We start from the raw sequence: 20,299 nt of genomic DNA, 5'->3' as shown, positions 1-20,299 counted from the left end.
AGATTTCCAAATTTCCCCCCACAATTTCTGGTAAGTACCCTAATTATTTTTTGATCGTAAGCTTGAAGGGGATAGCATATTCTTGCACTATAAGTTCATCCTTTGGACGAATCCGACCTAGTAAGTTTAGCGAGCCCTAGGAAGGAGAAGCTTACGTTTGTCATGGTGACGAATCCGATGTCGTTTAATAATTTAATGAGTCCAAAAAAGGTGTAACCCGGTATCTTTTTCATGTTTAGAGAGTTTAAAAAAGACACGTAGAAGAAAACTCTGCATGGTCCCTTTTCGTACATTTGTGTCTCTCAAGCCTGAAAAGGTAGAAAATAATACTTGAGAGAATTGCTTGACCATTTCAGTCAAGGAGTACCTTTTTCGTAAATAGTACTTCCCAGCTCGAAAAAGGGGTAAACTTATATTGGGTGCACGACATTTCACATCCATTAACGAGTTCGAAACGATAAGGGCTCGGCCATCTTTTTGCTTTTAAAGGGTTGGAAAAGCACTGAAAGTGGACCCCCCATTTTTATTCTCTTTAACAAGTCAAAAGGGAAAAAATACTCGGCAATCTTTTCATCTTTTACGAGTCAGAAAATAGCTTAAAGGTGACTCGTCCTGGAGGAACGAGTGGTATAAAGGGTAGCAACTAGTTCTGGCAATGGAGGAACTACTCAAAATAGGTAATTGTTAAAAGGCTGGCTAACAAAACCACTCATCGCTGCGGTCCCTCATGAAAGGAAAAACAACTAAGTGAAAGAATATGATCGGCCAAAGAGATGGTGGCGATGGAATGAAACAACCAAGGCTCATGTAGCAGAAATCAGCTAATATAAATGGCAATCACGAGATGTAAATGGGGCATGGGTTCATTTTTACACAAGATTGAACCATGGAGAACTCTTCTTGGATTCGTTTTCATGTTTACACAAGCTTGAAACGAAAAACTATGCTTGCTATAAGTTTGCATGCCCCCAACATAATGACTCAATCAAGCTACATGCCCCCCAAGCTTCATTTTAGTCGACTAGGCAGATGAAATGATGGTTCACTTTCGAGATCCAGGAAAGACTCGACTGGGATTTTACGAGATCTTAATCAAAGTCTCGATTTGGAAAAGGGAGTTGTTTCATTTTTTAATGAGGTTGACACAATAAAAGAACTATCCTCGGACCCTTGTTTTATTTTTCAATGAGCTTGACAAAAGACAAGGAACTATGCTCACGACTCCTTTGTTTCATTTTTTAACAAGGTTGACACAAGACCAGGAACTATCCTCATACCCTTCATTTCATTTTTTAATGAGGTTGACACAAGAACAAAATATCCTTACACGTTGTTTCATTTTTTAACGAGGTTGACACAAGAAAAAGAAATATCCTCGTGACCCTTGTTTCATTTTTTAACGAGCTTGACACAAGGCAAAGAACTATGCTCACACCCTTTGTTTCATTTTTTAACGAGGTTGACACAAGACCCGGAACTATCCTCGTATGTTGTTTAATTTTTTAACGAGGTTGACACAAGAAAAAGAACTATCCTCGTGACCCTTGTTTCATTTTTTAACGAGCTTGACACAAGGGAAAGAACTATGCTCACACCCTGTTTCATTTTTTAACAAGGTTGACACAAGACCTGGAACTATCCTCGTAACCCTTGTTTCATTTTTTAACGAGCTTGACACAAGATAAGGAACTATGCTCCCACCCTTTGTTCATGAACCATACGAGAACATGGCTCCCAAGAGGTCTTCATTAGAGGGAATAACCACGCTCTGGGAGGAATACATGTCATTTGGTACCAAAGATAGATCGGGTTCCAATGCCCCCAGTACATAATGTACAATACCATCTGTGTGATCATCTGCAGATGCAGAGACAGAACGGTAGCCACATAATTGACCTATGGTGGAGAAGGTACTGCTTGCAAACAAGAGACGATAGGGCACGATGGTTTCAAAGGAGGCGTCTGGTGACCAATAAATGGCAATGGATCAATAGTCACAATTCTCCCTTCGTGCGGAAAACAAACCACACAGAAAAGCGAAGAAACAAGAGCTCCCATGACATAAACGTAGTCGCGTCCAAGGAGAAGATTGAAATCTAAAGGACCCTAAACTGACCATCCCCGTCAACCTCTGGAGATCATATCGATATTACGCCTTTAGCTAATATTGGTAAGAAGAAGGGAAAAAATAAATTTTGGTTTGGAGTAGACAAAAAGATATTACTAGTTGTAGCTATCTAGTTGTGTGAGGGAGAAGTGTGATTTGGTTTGGAGTGAAGCCTAAAGGGAAGAGCCTTAAAACTATTTTTGATTGAGGCCATCATGGAATGCTAGCAGAAGTGTGTGGGAACCTGGTCTTATCAGAGGAAGACTGCAGCGTCAAGACGAATGGTTGTAATCTCTCTTTGATATTAATATATGCAACTATTGATTGATTTCCTACATGTTTTGTAATATTACATATCCATGTCTTAATGCTTATTAACTCGTTAAGTAGGTTGAATTGCAATTTTTCTATTATTATGTTTGTGTGCTATTGTTGTTTACTTGTTTAAGCAATGTGAGCAAATAGGTGCCAGTTTCATAGCGAACCGACAACTGAACATGCATGAGGAAAGCCATGGCTAATGAATTAAAGTCATGGGAAGTACTCCGAGGTAGCTCGATGTACCATTTAATTGTGGAACCCATGATGGTTCGTTGGAAAAGACAAAGTCGAATGGAATTGTCCACGTACGAGTTCGACGAATCCACCGGAGTCGCAAATTTGTGGTGAAGTAAAATTATAAGTGCGGACACGAACTAATTCCTCTAGCTCAATAATGAGTCTAGCCACAATAGATACATTCTATGGAAGATTTCCTTAGGTTAGAATCAATCAAGAGGGCCTACCTCTTGGTTTCTTATCCTTTTTTATGAAGTCTTCACTTGCTTGCTTCGGCATTCTGTCGCTTCCTTCTTCAAGTTCCTGAAACAAGTAAACAACAACATCACACAAACATAATAATAGACAAATTCCAATTCAACCTACTTAACTAGTCAAGAAGCATTAAGACATGGATATGTAATATTATAAAACATGTAGGAACACAATCGATAGTTGCATATATTAATATCAAAGAGAGATTACAAGCATTCGTCTTGACGCTGCAGTCTTCCTCTGACAAGACCGGGTTCCCACACACTTTTGCTAGCATTCCATGATGGCCTCAATCAACAATAGTTTTAAGGCTCTTCCCTTTAAGCTTCACTCCAAACCAAATCACACTTCTCCCTCACACAACTAGATAGCTACAACTAGTAATAGCTTGCTGTCTTCTCCAAACCAAAATAGCATAAGCACACCAACATCAACACTCAACCAAAAACTATGACTGCAACTAGTTTGTGCTTGGGAAGAAGGGAGGTTTATATAGGAAATATGGATGGGAGATGGATCCTCTTCTCATGGGAGAAGGACTTATCCCTTGAGGTAGTTCCAACATTATAGGGGAAAGGAGCCCAAACTATCATCCTCGACCCCATCCGGCCAAACCATTTACCGGACTTTTGTTTTAAAGCTTTTAGAGCTAGAAGCTTTGGCTCTAATTTAAAAATCTTTCCATAAAAATACCGACGTGACTGGAACACAACTTAGTCTCTCCAATCGGCGTGGGGGAGATAAAGGCCATTAGCGCCAGTCTTGCAAACTGGGCAAAATAGAAGTTTCAGGGGAAATGGTGCAAAAGGGAAATGATCTGCTCATGAAGAGGGACACAATGGGAGTTTTTTCATGAAGGCAAAGCATGTGGGGTTCACTGTAGAGGTCCTCCAGGATCAAGGAATAGGGAGTACAGGGACAGTGACAAAATGCTATGTAACTGGCAGTGGAGAAGAGCCTCCTCCCTCTCCATCTTCTAGTCATGATTATGCTTCTTCTTCTTTTCATCACTCTAAGAGGCATCAATGCAATGCATCTAAAAATCCTTTTTTTAAGCTAGATGTCAAATTTGATTTACCTGTTTTTATTGGAGAATCTACCACATAAAAGCTAGATAGCTGGATAAGATAGGTTGAAGTGTATTGCTGCATATGACAAATCAAAGAGGATGAAGTCAAGATCCATCTAGCATCCCTTCGATTGAGTGGCATCATTATCATCTGATGGGAAGGAAAACTATAGAAAGGTGGTAAGAGTAGTCGTAAAATTATTTCATCTTGATCTGAGTTCATTTCTACTTTAAGAGGGAAATTTTATCCATTGGGTTACAGACAAAAGGCCATGATGGAATGACAACATTTAAAACAAAGCAAAGGTCAAACTATTCATAATTTTATAGAGGAGTTTAGAAAACAAGCATTAGCAATGAGTGTTCCACTAGACACTTCTGAGACGTTGATGAAATAAATTAGCTCTTTGCATAGTTATTTGCGTCATTCATTGGTATTATTTGAACCTAAGTCTCTTGATGAAGCTAGTGTGAAGGTTGTACATATTGAAAGCAGGGAGAAGCATGAACAAGACGACCGCCCAAAGAGGGAGGAAACAAATAAGAGAAGAGGAGCAAATCCCTTTTCTACTCACTATGAGAAAGAAGGGCATGATGAGGAGAATTGCTGGAAACTGCATCTAGAATTGGGACCTAAGAGGAACGACATAAAAGAGAAGCAGAAGATAATTGCAACCGTGCAACAAGACCAAGAATTTTAATTAGAGGATGATGAGAAGATCACAGCTGTGGGATTTGCAGTCGGTGGACCAATTGACATGGGATCAGATTCAGGGAAGGAAATGAAGATTGCAGCTCTGGGGATTGTGGCAGATGGACCCATCGACTTGGGTTTTGATTCGGATGACGAGACAAAGGTTTCAGCATATGTTGTCCCAAATATGAAAAGGGCACCAAATGCGTCATGGCTCAAAGAAATCAACCAAATCATTTAGGCGGAGAATGATGAACTAAGGAGACCCCTACATGAAGCAGAGAAGGAGAAACCATTAGGGTAATTTGAGGTCTAAAATGGGCCACCTAAGAAAAATGTACAACCAAAATAAACTTTATAAGAACCAATAGGATTCAAGATGATGGTGTCAACCATGGGGGATGATTCACCATATTTGGAGTAAAAGAGTAAAAAGATTATAAAATAATAAAATAATAAAACTACTTTTTCAACTCGTATTTTCAACTTATCTCTTTAAGGTTTTACTCAAATTTTGAGCAGGAGTACTCATTGGATGAAAAATTTAATTCCTTGTCCAAGGAGTACCCATGTTGCATACTTTCAATGGACCTTGCTACACGAAAAATGATAAATACATGAAAAAACGTGATTGCAATCACGTTTTTCATGTATTTCTCATTTTTCATGTGGCAGGGTCCATCCAAAGTATGCAACATGTATACTCCTTGGATTAGGAATCAAATTATGCATCCAACTAGTGTTTCTACTCAAAATTTGAGTAAACCCATAGGGAGATAAGTTGAGAATACGAGTTGAAAAAATAGTTTCTTCTTTTTTCCCTCTAAAATTTGATGATGTAATTTAACTTATTTTATTATTTCCACTATAATTTTATAATTTCCTTTTGGACCTCAAAATTCCCCTAATGAAAGGTTGAAACATTGGTTATAAGCCAAGGAGGAGTCCTTGGAAAAGTTATAGCATAACAAGCCTGAGGTAAAAGGTGATTATTCAATTTCATGTACTTTTTATGATGATGATTTTACTGCTTTTGAGAGACATACTACAAGAATTGGATCAAAATTGTTGAAAAAAGTGGGGTATTAAGGAAAGGGCCTCAACATTAATGGCCAAGGCATTGTGAACCCCATCAAAGTGGAGGAATTTTCTCATTATGCAGGATTTGGATATCTCAGAAAAGAGGTTGGGAAATGCTCCAAGATAGCGAGTGATGAACCAATGACAGATGGTGAAAGTGCCTCATCGCATTCTAGTGATAGTGAGGGTTCCATGGGCACTTATCAGAGGCACACTAGGAGAAAGCATTCCAAGAATATTCAAAAAGTTTGGAGGAGAAAGAATCATTGTAGTTACTGCAACGAGGATGGACACCAGAAAGCCACATGTTAGACACTGCAGGCCTAGAAAGCACCTATGAAGAAAATAGCTGGTGAATATATTCAACAAACGAATCCCCCACAAGGAGATGACCCATTCACTTTGTTAAGAAAGAGATGGTTTTACTAGGTATAGTCGCTTGTCATGGCCACCGTTTGTAAATCATGCGTTGCAAATAATTGTAAAAGTGATGATGTGTTTTCCATCGGTTACTAAAGCAATGATGATGATTTTTGCCTTTTGTGAGTAGTTGGGGTATTAGTTTCTATTATGTAAAATTTGACCAATGAGTGTGTTATAAACTCTTGGCAAGTATGGGGTTGTTTGAGTTATGTGTGGTTTTGTTTGTGATTGCAAAGAATGTACCAGATTTTCATGCAATGCAGATGTTGAAAGTGTGGTTTGACGAGAATGCAGGCATTGTGCAGGATGTGGTCTTGATTTTTGAGGACCAAATTCTCCTTAGTGGGGAAGAATGATACGGGAATATCCAGGAATACAAGTGACCTTGAAAATAACTCAAAAATAAATTTCAACATATGGAAGTGAAACCAAGACCAAATCATAGTACTCGTCGCCTTGATTCCAACGGTATAAATGACACTCAAATCCGAGTTTGTATGATCAAGTTATAACTAGTCAAAGTTTTGGTCAAACTTGGCCAAGTGGCAGGCTTAAGGAGGCAACAAATTCACAGAGACTCGACGCACAAAATTCGGCCACCAAAATCGATGAATTTGTCGAATACTTAAAACGTCCAGTAACTGTTATTTTCAAGCAAATTAAAAATGACCATGTGGTTATAATAAAACAAAAGAAAATATTAAAATAGGGGTGGCGGGTTGCCACCCCCATGCATTGTATTATATATATCATAAAAAAAAAATCAAAATCGGGGTGGTGGGCCACCAGCCCCGCCACACCCCACGGTTATATCATATTAAAAGGGTGGTGGGTAGAGCGAGTCAACCCCGATAGAACCGCCCATTGGTCAAACCGTCAACACACATAATCGTTACCATGTATAGGACAAACCATTGCATGGGAGCAAACCACAAATTATTTGTTACCATAAAAAGTCGACTATTATGGGAGGAGAGGGGTTCAAAACTGGGGCCTTCGTCGACCAATGAGCCACGAGCTCATACCTTGGTGGCTCCAACCAACAAAGTTTATTTAAACTCAAAATTTTCAGTCAACGAACCAAATATAGTTACCGACCAAACGAGAACTATTACCTGAAAACGGGTACTCTAGCCCTAAAACCCCAAAAAACGTGAAAAACAACTAAAAAACAAAAAGTGTTGATTCTGCATCACCAATTATTTTTTCAGAGTAAATTTTCAATATGTTTTAAAAATAAGAGTAAAAAATAATAAAACCATTTTGTTTGGTGCGAAAAAAACCTTGAAATTGAAAAGTGTTGATGTTAGAATTTTTTTTTTCTTCGAGGTAAATTTTCAACACTTTTTAGCAATGGAGTTAAAGATAAAATATCAAGACTACGAATAGCCTTAAAATTGCAACAATTTTCAAGCATGTCGTTAAAGATAAAATATCATTTCTTTGAAAAACCTTAAAATTCAAACAGTTTTCAGTCATGACGTTAAAGATAAAATAGTTATAATTGTTTTCGACGATAGCATTAAAAATAAAATATCGTGACTTAGAAACACCTTAAAATTTTGACAATTCTTCAACCATGGAATTAAAACCAAATATCACGACTACAAAAAACCTTAAGTTTTTAATATATTTCAACCATGGGATTATGCAAAAATTATGACTAAAAAATCTTTAAAAATGAACACCTGAATAAAAGAGTCATTATACCAAGAGTAATTTCTTTTTAATGCTAAAAGTATAGTTATTTTGAAATCTTAACCTAAGAAAACTTGACACATTGCGACAAAAATTTAAAAATCAACCATCAAATTGACATGTGGTGTAGGCAAACTCGACCTATTGCAAGGAAATCTTAAAAATCAACCATGAAATTGATACATTATGGGGCAGACTTGTCCATTATAGCGATAAATTTAAAATCAACTATCGAATTAACACATAATGAGCTCAGGTTGCTAGTTGATGATCGACACAAACCCTACAAACAAACAAAATAAAATAAAATGATAAATAAGTAAATAAATAAATAAAAATGAAAAATACAAAACAAAACAAAATTTAAAAGTTTGAAAAAAATTAAAAGTAAAACAAAAAAACAAAAAGTTTTAAAAAATAACAACTAATAAATAAAACAATATATTAAAACATATATATATATGAATATGACAAAAAAAAAATCAAACATAAAAAAATAAATATAAATTATCTTTAAGAGAAATCATAAAGTAGTTTTCAGAGTACACATGCTTCAAACCACTTACTATAATTCCTTATATATATATAAAAAAAGAAAGGAGCATAAAATTTATAAAAAAAACCAAAATTAATTAAAAAAAAAACAATAAAAGGAAAAAAAAAAAAAATTAAATAAAAATGGTTAAAAAAATTAAAAAATACAAACATTATAAAAAATTTAAAATTTAAACCAAATATAAATAAAACATTTAAAATAAATTTAAAATTTTAATTAAATTTTTATAATTAAATATTATTTAAAAAAATATTAAAAAAAAAACTTGAAGAAAGAAAAAACATTATATATATAGATATATATATGCAACCAAAAAAAACCAATAAAAAAAAAATCTATTAGATAATTAAAAAATAAACAAACAAAAAATAAAAACTAAAAACTAGTTTTTTTAAATAAATAAATAAAAATTAAAAAATATATTACAAAAAAAATAATAATTACAAAAAACATTCACCACCACCAAAAAAAATTTAAATGAGTCAACAAAAAAATTATTTAAATTTTCTTAAAAATATGAAATATATTTAAAATTTTTAAAAAATATAAAAATTATAAATTATAAAAAAAATTAAAAATTATAATATTATTTAAAAAATCAATTTTTTTAACAATTTATTTAAAATTTAACAATTTAACAATTTAGAATTTTAATTTTAATAAAAAAAATTAAAAAAATTTATTAAAATTAAAAAAAAATCAGCCTTGGTCTCCACCTAGTCGATGGTTGATTCTAGGAATCAATCCTCAATGAGGCGAGGGCCTCAGGGTCGCCCCTCAGGCCCCCGCCTAGCTGAGCGTCGATTCCCAAACTATCCCATCAGGTAGGCGGGGGATGAGGCTAATTTTTTTTTTTTAATTTTAATAAATTTTTTAAAATTTTTAATTTTTTTTTAAATATTTTTTTTATATAAACAAATTTAATTTCAAATTCATTAAAATTTTAAATTATTAAATTTTAAATAATTTGTTAAAAAAAATTAAATGATTTTTTAAATGAAATTTTTTAATTTTTTAAAGTTATAAATTTTTGAAAATTTTAGATACTTTAATTTTTTTTTGAAATTTTGAAATTTCATTTTTTATTTTATTAATTTTTATTTTTATTTTAAAAATTTAAATTTATATTATTTTTATTAGGTTGAATTTCTTAGTTTTAAGTTTTAAAGAATTTTACTCTTTACTTAGGTTTTATTAAACTTGATATTTAAATAAATAAGTTTTTGTTAAAGAGGATATATAAATAAATAAAGTTAAACATTTAGATTTATCCCTGATTTATCCCATAATATGGAGTTACTTAAACTTTAAATGAATATAAATAAATTTAATAAACAATTTTAATTCATTAATCCCATAATCGTTCATGGAATAATATTATTATAATTCATTTTTATTTAATTTTAAATTGAAAAGAAGATATTTCATATTTAATTACATTTAAATAAATAGATTTGGTAAACATTTTGACTTACCAACTAATTATGTTTATTGGTAATTATCTAATCAATAAACATTTTTTTATTCATAATTTGAGAGTTCCTATGATAATATTAGTCCTTATATAGTGTTTTTTAAATAAAAAAGAGGAGAATAAATTATTTATTAGGTTTAAAGTTTTTAGTTAAATATGAGTAAATATATTGGTTACATATAGATTTAAAAGAAATTAAATAGTTCTAACAAACTAATTAATCAATTAGTGAATTAGTATTATTTTCTTTATATCTTGGTCTAGTCAATTAACGAGTTCATTGTAGTTGTTTCTTTGGTCAAAAGTAGCTATTTTTTTGTAGTCGTTAAATGATCGGTCTCTCTATTTAACTTGTTGCCATGATCTGGTTCTTCATCTTGTCCTAACAATGAATCACACTTGCTGGTTCGAAACGTGTTGACAAATGAATTTTGATGTGATTATCGCTGAAAACTCGTCTCAATAAACTTAAAAAAAAAAATTACTTTTTATTGTTTTTTATAATGTTTATATTTTATATTTTTTACCATTTTTTTTTTAATATTTGTTATTTTTAATTTTATTTTTTTTAAACCCATTTTCTTTTAAATCTTTAATGGTTTTTTATTTATTTTTTAATTTTTAAAAAGTTTTTTAATATATTTATTTATTTATTTAAAAAAATTATTATTAATTTTTATTTGTTTATTTTTTTAATTATGTAATTGTTGTTTTTTTAATTAATTTTTAAATTTTTTTTCTTTATATTACATTTCTTTTTTCCTAATCTTTTTATAGAAATTTTATTTTTTTGAGTTTTTTTGTTGTTGTTATCTATATATATATATATAATTTTTTGTGTATTAAAATATTAATTAACTATATATAAATTTATAAAAAATCTTAATCTCAAAATATTAATATCATTATTTTTATTTTTTTTTGCAAAAATAATTAAAATTTCATTATAAAAAAACATTACAAAACAAAACACATATTTGGAAATCCCTTAAAAAAACAAACATTTTAGGATGAAAAACAAGAAGAAGAATAAGATAACTTGAACAATTGTTAAATAATCAACATTAAAAAATAAAATTGTGCATACTTGGGACAACAAAAAATTTTAAGTGTAAAAAATATGCCTTAAAAAAATGATGATTTTCAAAATTCACATGAAAATCACAAACATTTAAAAAAAAATATCCACACTCAATACATTAGAAAATTTAAAGTGTAAAAAATAAGCCCTCTAAAAAAAGGGGTTGATGTTGCATCAACACTTTTCAAAATCAGTATAAAAATCGCTAACATTTTAAAAAAAATGTTCATACTTGATACATAAAAAAAAATTAAGTGTTAAAAATATGCTCCAAAAAAAAAGGGGTTGATGTTGCATCAACACTTTTCAAAATCAACATGAAAATCACTAACATTTAAAAAAAAAAAATCATAAGAAAATTTAAAGTTGTAAAAATATGCTCCAAAAAAAAAGGTATATTCTTAATCACAACTTTTGAAAATCAGGTGATTTTTTGCTACTTCAAAAAAACGGGTACTAGGTAATTTTCTCATTTGATCGGTAACTATGTGACCAGCGAAGGTGGAGTGCGAACAATAGAACCTTGAGCAGGCAGAGGGTGTGGAACCCTGAGCAAGGGCATCAACAAGATTCTTTGAAGATTCCCTTAGAGGGCGAGAGGTGTCAGTGTCAGAATTGGGCAAGTTTATAGCGTTTTTTTGCACGATTTCATGCCAGGAATTCATAGCGAAGTCCGTTTATCCAGTCGAGCTCTCCATTTTCAGGCCATCATCTGGATTAGGGATATAAAGGTCATTTTTGTGAAGTTGCTTCTAACATATTTCTTTGATGCCACTTAATAAAAGAAGGCCTCCCCACCATTGAGCAGGGCTCAGAGACGTAGCCCACATTGGGTGAACTCCGTAATCAAATCGTTGTGTCTTTGATCTCATGATTGCTTATAGTTTATGCTTCTTTTCATGTGGTTTTAATTTACCTGGTTAACATGCTCTGTTATATGTAATTCTAAATGCATCCTTGAAGTTAAAAGATCTAGATCACTGCCTTATGGGAGGCCACCACGAGGCTCTATTTTACTGGCTAAAATTTTGTTAACAGATCGATCGACCTTGGTGGGGTTCAACCTCGAGACCTCTAGCAACACAATTGTTTGACATACCAATAGACCACGCGGTAGTTCTTGTTATAAAAGGCCTAACGATTATTGTTAAATTCTTATGGTAGTCGGTTTGGTCGGGGGGTCGGGCCTGCGGGCTTGCCCAACTGACCCAACCTTGAGTCTTATGGAACTACACATAACCATGGGCAGAGCCAAGGTGGAAGTGGTAGGGAGTTAGCCCTGGCCCCGGTCCCATTTATTACATCGTAACCAATGGATAACACCACGGGAGGGGCGGGTGCATGGCACCTTGTGCATGCCCATCTTGCGTTGCTATAAACTGACATATGACCTGGAGTGGGGAGTCGGCGAGCGCGTGGCCTTTGGCTCACACCCCCAGTCACATTGTTGCCATGTGATTACACCAGAGGCATAAACTTGGGGTGCGGGGGTCAGTTAAACGTTCGATAATTTGCACCAAAATCGGTGAAAATGTCATCAAACCTGTGCCAGTTTGTTGACTTGCATATATGCCAAAGACAGAATTCATTGCTAGTTTTGACAAAGGGCCAATTTTGCAGGACAATTAGTAGGGAAATGAAGAAAGAAGCCTAACTTGGCCATTTTCAGTCTTTTTTCGCCCAAGACGAGCCTACATAAGGTATTTTGGGTGTTCTAGACATAATGATAATGTTGCTTTTGTGATTTGAGCATTTCATGTTGATGTAATTGATATTTTGAGCATATAATTTAATGGACCAACATTGGAAGATGGACCCGAAGATGTAGCCTAGGAGGGGCGAATTACATCACCAAATTATTGTTTTGTGATGTTGTGTGTTGCCTATTTTTCACTGTTAAAATCTGCAAAACTTAACTAAATTTACTATTTTTATGTGCTTTTGCAATTTAGATCCATTGCCCATAAGACATAAACTAGCTTGCAAAATTTTACAAGAAACCCTCATTTTTAAATTGCTAGATCAGTATGTCCTCATTTGAAACTTCTATGTTATAATAGACCAATTCATACTTCTATTAGTATGTCCCCATTTGAAACTTTTTTTGGATATTTTCCACCTTCACCTTTGGATACTTAATATGGGAAATAAGGAGGAGTGAGGGAGGATCTTACATAATATTCCTTAAGGGCCGTAAAAATTGTGGAGAAGATTAGGTAAATCCATCTACAGGTACAAGAGACACTACAAAAGTCATATGGAAAATACAAGGCTAGGAATGATCAACACGAAATGAAGGAGTTGTTTAAGGTGGGAGATAGAGTATGGTTGCAGTTGAATAAGGAGAGGCTATAGGGTCTTGTTAAGAAAATCAAGGCTCTTCCATATGGTCCCTTTGAGATACTAGAAAAATTTGGAGATAATTCCTATAGATACAATTTACCCCCATAAATGTGCATTTACTCAATGATGAATGTAGAGAATCTGAAACTCTATTAGCCTTCCACAGTATACTAAGAAGAGGTACACCCTTTCTGTAGAGGATTTGGAGGTAGAGGTTCAATCAAATTTGATGGAAGATACAGTTTGTAGAAGAGGTCCAAACAACAATACAAGGGAAACATGACCTTTCGTAGATTGGGTTAAAAGGATATGCTAAATGGTACATCAACGAGAAGGTGGAGGAAAAAATTCCTCATCATAATTTAGTAGAATTTTTTGGGGACCAAAAGCATCCCAAAATGGGGAAGTATGATCGAGATTGGATCATTATCTTATTTTTCATTCATTTTTATGCCTTTAGAGTGGGAAAAGGGGAAGAATCGACGCACATGACCAATTTTATCAGTGGTCCTAGTTTGGAAAGTTTTAGGTCAAAAAATTTAAGATCCATTTTGATTCCTTCAATAAGCACCTTTCATGGAATATAGTTCCTTAATATGGAACTACATTCCATAATGTATACCCCAATGCATTTACAACAACGTAGGAGTTGCCTCAAGCAAAGCTCATATGAGAAAGTCAGGCATCTTAGAAGTTGACCTATCAAAATTGACCACTATAATTCGAGGGGATTCCATGCCATCCCCCATTATTCCTGGAAAAGGGGCTAGCCACGTGATCATGATGAATAATACTCTAGAGGAGTTAATATTATAATTCCAGTTAAGATTTGAAGGAGTGAAACATATCGACTAATAGGATATCGGGTTGTGTTATAATCAGGCCACTGGGAGGAAAAAGGGTTTCATTCTATTGGAGTGGATTTTGTCCATAGATGAGTAGAGTGTTTAAGAGTGGATAAAGATAGAGAGAGAGAATAAAGAGGATTTGTGCACTTTAGTAGCCCATGGGTCATAGATCATACTTATTTGTACTTGCATCCATTTCCATTTAGAGAAAGAGAGTGCAAAAAAGCCTCACCTTCCAGTTAGGTTTTCTCTCGAAAGGTTTCCTAAGTTATATTTTATGTTCTTGTGATTGTGAGTGATTGTATTTTTTCATATTCTCTATTTTCTACAATTTTTACATATCGCACATCAAACATTAACTTAATAAATCCATAAGTCTAATGAAAATGACCCTCATAACATAGATTTCATATTTTTAAGTATAATGTTATCAAATATGTTGTGATGTATTGTTTAGTGGAATATCCATGGAAATTTTCCAATCAATTATATAGAACCAAAACTTGAAATTTTGAACACTTGTAGCTCAATAGTTTACCTCATTTTATGAAAAAATTCACAACCTGAAATGTCCCAGAAAATATTTATAGTGAAAAAGGTAAGATGACTTGATTGAATGAGAAAAACCCTACGATTGTAGCTATGAGACCAAATTTAATGAATCAAGCACCTTAAAAATGATAAAATGCCAATGAATACAATCTGCTTCAAGGGGAAAACCTTCTTTTACAATAAATCCCATACACAAGATGAGATGACAATAATACTTAGTCTCCTTTATGTGTGTGCATGTGTGGGGGGGACACAGTAGGGTACAATTATAATGAAAGATTACAATGAAAGGTTATGGTTGATATACTAATATAACATTAGAAATGTAATATTTCAATATCTAGGACTTAATAAACGATTTTATGTTTAACCCGGATGACGGTGATGATGACCACATGATGAAGATGAAGATGAAGATGAATAGGATGATGACAATGATGATGATGATGATAATGAAGATAATCTTTGGGTTAGTGGGTTGGGACAAGGTTTTTGGAGTTACAAAGAGTATTGAGATAGGTTTATTAGGTTATGGTATCAATGGGTTAGGGTTATTAAGTTAGTTGATTAGGGGGTTAGTAATATGTTTTATTCCATTCGGGTCTAGAGGTTACTATATTAGGAATATCAAGGTTTAATGTTAACAATCAATGGGTTAATGTTAAGGTTTAGAGATTGTAGGTTCATTTTTAAAGACTTTAGCAGGTAATATGCATCTAAAGGGGTGATTGCATAAGGAGTGAAGAAGTTGAAGGGACCTGTGTCAACTAGGTATGATTTAGAGTGGTATGGGTCAATGGGTTATGTATTGTTGAGCATGTTAAAATATATTAGCATCAATACCATCATAATCATGATGATGATTCACACACCTTTGATGATGATGAGAGTGATGGTGATGATGACGATGATCACTCTCTACTTAATGGATTATATGGTTGGGTCCCATCATGCCCATCAAGTTTGATGGCTTTATGGTTTGGAAAGTTTAGTTGTCATCATAGTGATGGCAATGATGATTATGAGAATAAGATGACAATAAAAATCATGATTAGTGGGTTGGTTTAGACCAGGTTAGCGGAGTTAGAGAGACTAATAAGTCAAGTTTATTACTTTAGGGGTTCAAGGGATTGTAGCTATTAGATTATTTATTTTCTTTTATTAAAACATCTTAGTAAATATTAAATTAGTTATTATAATTATATTTTAAACTTTATTCTATTTATATTTTTCTACCCATAAAATAGATATTTAATTAATTATTATAATTATATTTTAAACTTTATTCTGTTTATAATTTTATACATAAAAAAAATATTAAATTAATTATTGTAATTATATTTAAAATTTAATCTATTTATATTAGTGTACACATCAATTTTTTTTTACTAAAATAAAAATAGAAATAACCAATTTAATTATTTTTAAAAATCTATAACCATAATAAAAGAGAAATGCTTTTGAATAAAAAATATAAAACCAAAATCTATCTTAAAGATACCTCTTCCTAACATTTTCTCTCTTCCATGCATTGTCTCTTTGCAATGGACATAACTTGAAACTTACATACATATGACATGTCTCCAATATAAAGCATATACAATTTTACCATAAACAATACACTACATTGCACCAAATCCGATCGACTTGGTGTCGCTCACCTAAAAAACTAATCGCTTGTGATATCCCATATCGTTTTTTAATATAAATATATGAGCCTTTTTCTCCGTTTTCTTCCCAAGAATTATTGTCTTTCGGATATAACTCAGGGAAGGTCGGATATAACTCAGGGAGAGAGGTATTGTTAGGATGGTTAGAATTATTTTTATAATAAAAATAGATTTAATATTATCTAAAACTTTTATTATGTATAAAATTTAAAATTTAATAACTATAATTTAGATTTATAAAAATTTAATTTAATAACTATAATTTAGACATATTAAATTGTATGAAAATATTGCCAAAATTTCCTAATTTCATAGAGAAAAAAAAGCAGGGAGTTAGAACACGGCGAACTCAGCCTTCTTTTCGGTAGGTCGTCTTTTATTTTGCTTGAAGTTAAGAGTACGGCTAACTCAGCCTTCTTTTGGGTATGTCGTCTTTTATTTTGCTTTTGTGCGTAGGTCTTCGGGCTTTCAAAGTCTTTGTGGACATTATTTTTACATTTTTCTATTGACCAGACGAAAAGTGTTCCGGTGATTTCGGTGGAAGAAATGATCCCGGCACAGGGATTTTCCATTACAAAGTCTTTGAGGTCAACAACAACCATTTTCAGAGTATGGACAGTATCGTGAACACTGTGCCGGCACAGGGATTTTCCATTACAAAGTCTTTGAGGTCAACAACAACCATTTTCAGAGTATGGACAGTATCGTGAACACTGTGCCGGCACAGGGATTTTCCATTACAAAGTCTTTGAGGTCAACAACAACCATTTTCAGAGTATGGACAGTATCGTGAACACTGTGCCGAGAGAATCACATTCCCAGGGATCATTTCTTCCACCGAAATCACCGGAACACTTTTCGTCTGGTCAATAGAAAAATGTAAAAATAATGTCCACAAAGACTTTGAAAGCCCGAAGACAACCATTTTCAGAATATTGGACGTTAATTTCGATTTCGTTCAGTTTAATTGGCTTTCTTTACTTATTTAACACTACCTACGCTTTATTTTCCTTCATTCCTTTGCTGATAGCGGGTCAGTTTTTTCTTCTCAACCCTGATTATATGCCTGTTATCTCATCTTCTCGCGATGGTATTATATGTTCAACGCCTTCGTCCATTCCTGCTTCGACAGCTATTCTTCATTATCTTTACTGCCTGCTGCGCTTCTCTATACCCCTGCTCCTTAGGCTTGGACCAACAATACCAGTATTGCCAAAATTCTAATAAATGTGGGAGTATGAATATATCGTATCCTTTCGGTGTAGGGAATCGTGGATGCGGTCTCCCTGGCTTTCAGATCGACTGTGTGCAGAACTTTAGTCTAGTAATCACAATTCAGGGCCAGAATTACACAATACTAGAACTTTCCCACCATTATAAGACCTTCGTTATTGTCAGAGGTGAAAAGTGCAAATTCTTAGATGATCCCATTGACACGCAGATACCGCCAGAATGTTCAGACATTGCCTTCAGAATCGGTAAGGAGAACAGGACCCTGAACGTGTACAAGTGTAATAACCAGCATCAATTGGACCATTCAAAAATGCTGAGCGGGAAATGTAATTCTAGTGTCTCTTACGGTTTGTATGACAATGAGAATTTGATTCCGGGATGTTCTAAGACACAGGTAACAGTTGATGTGGGAGTAATGCACGTGATGGAGAATGATACAAAGAGAGATAAAAGCTGTAGATCATGTGAAACAAGTCGGGGGATATGTGGTTACCGTCAGAACACTTCGGATTCAACTGCACCGTTCGTGTGTTATTGCAAGGATGGACCCCGTACGGACAAATGCCATGGCCATGGTATGCTCTGTTTCGTAAATTTACGCAAAACTAGTTCGAACTGCTGCTTCAGTTAAGATGTTATGAATTTATTCATAGGCACCCATGAAACAAGGTTGTTAATCTTCATAAACAAGAATATGTATAGTTAGATGTATATGTGAATCCTTGCCGTTATTTACAATAGTTGTGTTATGGCCACGTTACAGGTCGACAAAAAGGCATTATAATAGTTAAATTCATGATTTCTTCCTATTCTGTTTCTTCGCTTTAACTCTAGGGTGAATCGGTTTCCGTATATATGTGAATCCTTCCCGTTACTTACGATACTTGTGTTACGGCCGCTTTACAGGTCGCCGAACAGCCATTATAATAGGTAAATTTATGATTTCTTCCTATTCTATTTTTCCGATTTAAGAATACCCTGAATTGGTTTCGTATTCTTTTCGGGGTTGTTGGAAGATCACATTGATATCAATCTCTTCATTCCACCTCAGGTTGCTCCGTCGGAGGAGCTGCGCTGCTAGCGGTACTGTCCTTAACTTGTCATCTGAATAACAGAAAGCCTCCTCCTGGTGGGGCTCTTCCTAGACATTTGCCTGGGCGCGAGATGGGCAATTTGCCCATATTCTCTTACGAAGCAATTCGTGAGTCTACAAATTGCTTTCACAAGGAGAACGAACTTGGGGTTGGAGGGTTCGGGTCGGTCTATTTGGGTAAACTTTGGAATGGACGAATTGTTGCTGTAAAGAGACTATATCAGGATAACTCTAGGAGACTGGACCAGTTCATCAATGAGGTGAAGATATTTTCGACGTTGAATCATCCACACGTCGTTCGTCTTTATGGCTGCACCCCTGTAGATAGTCCAGAGCTGCTGCTTGTATACGAATTTATCTCAAATGGCACCCTGGCCGATCATCTTCATGGCGATCGCAAAAATCCCAATGGATTACCATGGAATACTCGCTTGAACATTGCTATTCAAACTGCCGAGGCCTTGGCTTTCCTTCACGCCCTTGATCCGCCTATATTCCACAGAGATGTGAAATCCTCTAATATTCTCTTGGACGAGAATTTGGATATCAAATTGGCTGATTTTGGGCTTTGCAGGGTTGTGCCTGTAGATGCCTCACATGTCACTACTATCCCACAAGGCACACCAGGGTATGTTGACCCAGAGTACTATCAGTGCTATCAGCTGACTGAGAAGTCCGATGTCTACAGCTTTGGGGTTGTTTTGGTGGAGATAATCTCTGCCAAAATAGCGATGGATATAAATCGGAACAGAAGGGAAATAAACCTTTCTAACTTGGCGATAACCAAGATTCAGGAAGGGGCTTTGTATGAACTAGTGGATCCGCAGCTGGAGATTGAAGTGAATCATGAGATGAAGGTAATGGTGACAGCAGCAGCAGAATTGGCGTTCAGATGCCTGGCGTCAGAGAGGGACGACAGACCGGATATGGACGAAGTTGTTGGTCAGCTTGAGAAAATCAGAAGTTCCAGTGGTACGTTAACTGGTCCAGGTGGAGAACAGTTGAGCTCGTTTTCCAACGTCAAAAAGCGAAACACCGCACCGCTATCTCCCATCTCTGTGCAGGACAGGTGGCCCAGTATAAGCTCCACTCCAACTCCAAATATCAGCGCATAAACTTTTCCTCCGAGTCTAAAATGGAACTTTAGCTTTTTTTACGGATCTGTATTCTGAGAATTAATACTCCTTGATTTTCTATTTTGTAATGCCTTATCGCTTTTATTTGATTTAATAAGATTTTGGAATCTTATGTTTAATGTTAAAATAAATTACTTTACCAATCAAGCCAGCGGTAATCCCAAAATACGGTGAGTGGGTTTGTCTTAGAGGCTACTTTTAGTCTCGACATTAAAAATATATATATATTTTTCTTGATTATGGATCAGTGAATCACTTTTTGTTTTTTTATTATCAAAATATATGATTTATTAAGTATAGTAATTTCTTAATAAATATAGGAGAGTGCATTTTCTTTTCTGTGTTGACTTATAAATGTAAGTGTATTTTTTTTTAAATATAATTGTTTAAAATTGATTTAGTTTATTAGGCTTAGTGTAAATGGTGATA

General features: G+C 34.1%; 1 pseudogene; it reads left to right on the top strand.

Moving 5' to 3' along the window:
- Window positions 1–17,951: 17,951 nt before the first annotated feature.
- On the top strand, window positions 17,952–19,849 carry LOC149234255 (LEAF RUST 10 DISEASE-RESISTANCE LOCUS RECEPTOR-LIKE PROTEIN KINASE-like 1.2 pseudogene; annotated as a pseudogene).
- Window positions 19,850–20,299: the final 450 nt, after the last annotated feature.

This window comes from Pinus tabuliformis, chromosome 8 (assembly GCF_031772625.1).
Source record: "Pinus tabuliformis cultivar Carrire ecotype Pingquan chromosome 8, CPIR1, whole genome shotgun sequence".
Lineage (NCBI taxonomy): Eukaryota > Viridiplantae > Streptophyta > Pinopsida > Pinales > Pinaceae > Pinus > Pinus tabuliformis.
The sequence above is the reverse complement of the archived record's forward strand: the minus strand, read 5'-3'. Positions and strand labels throughout refer to the sequence as shown.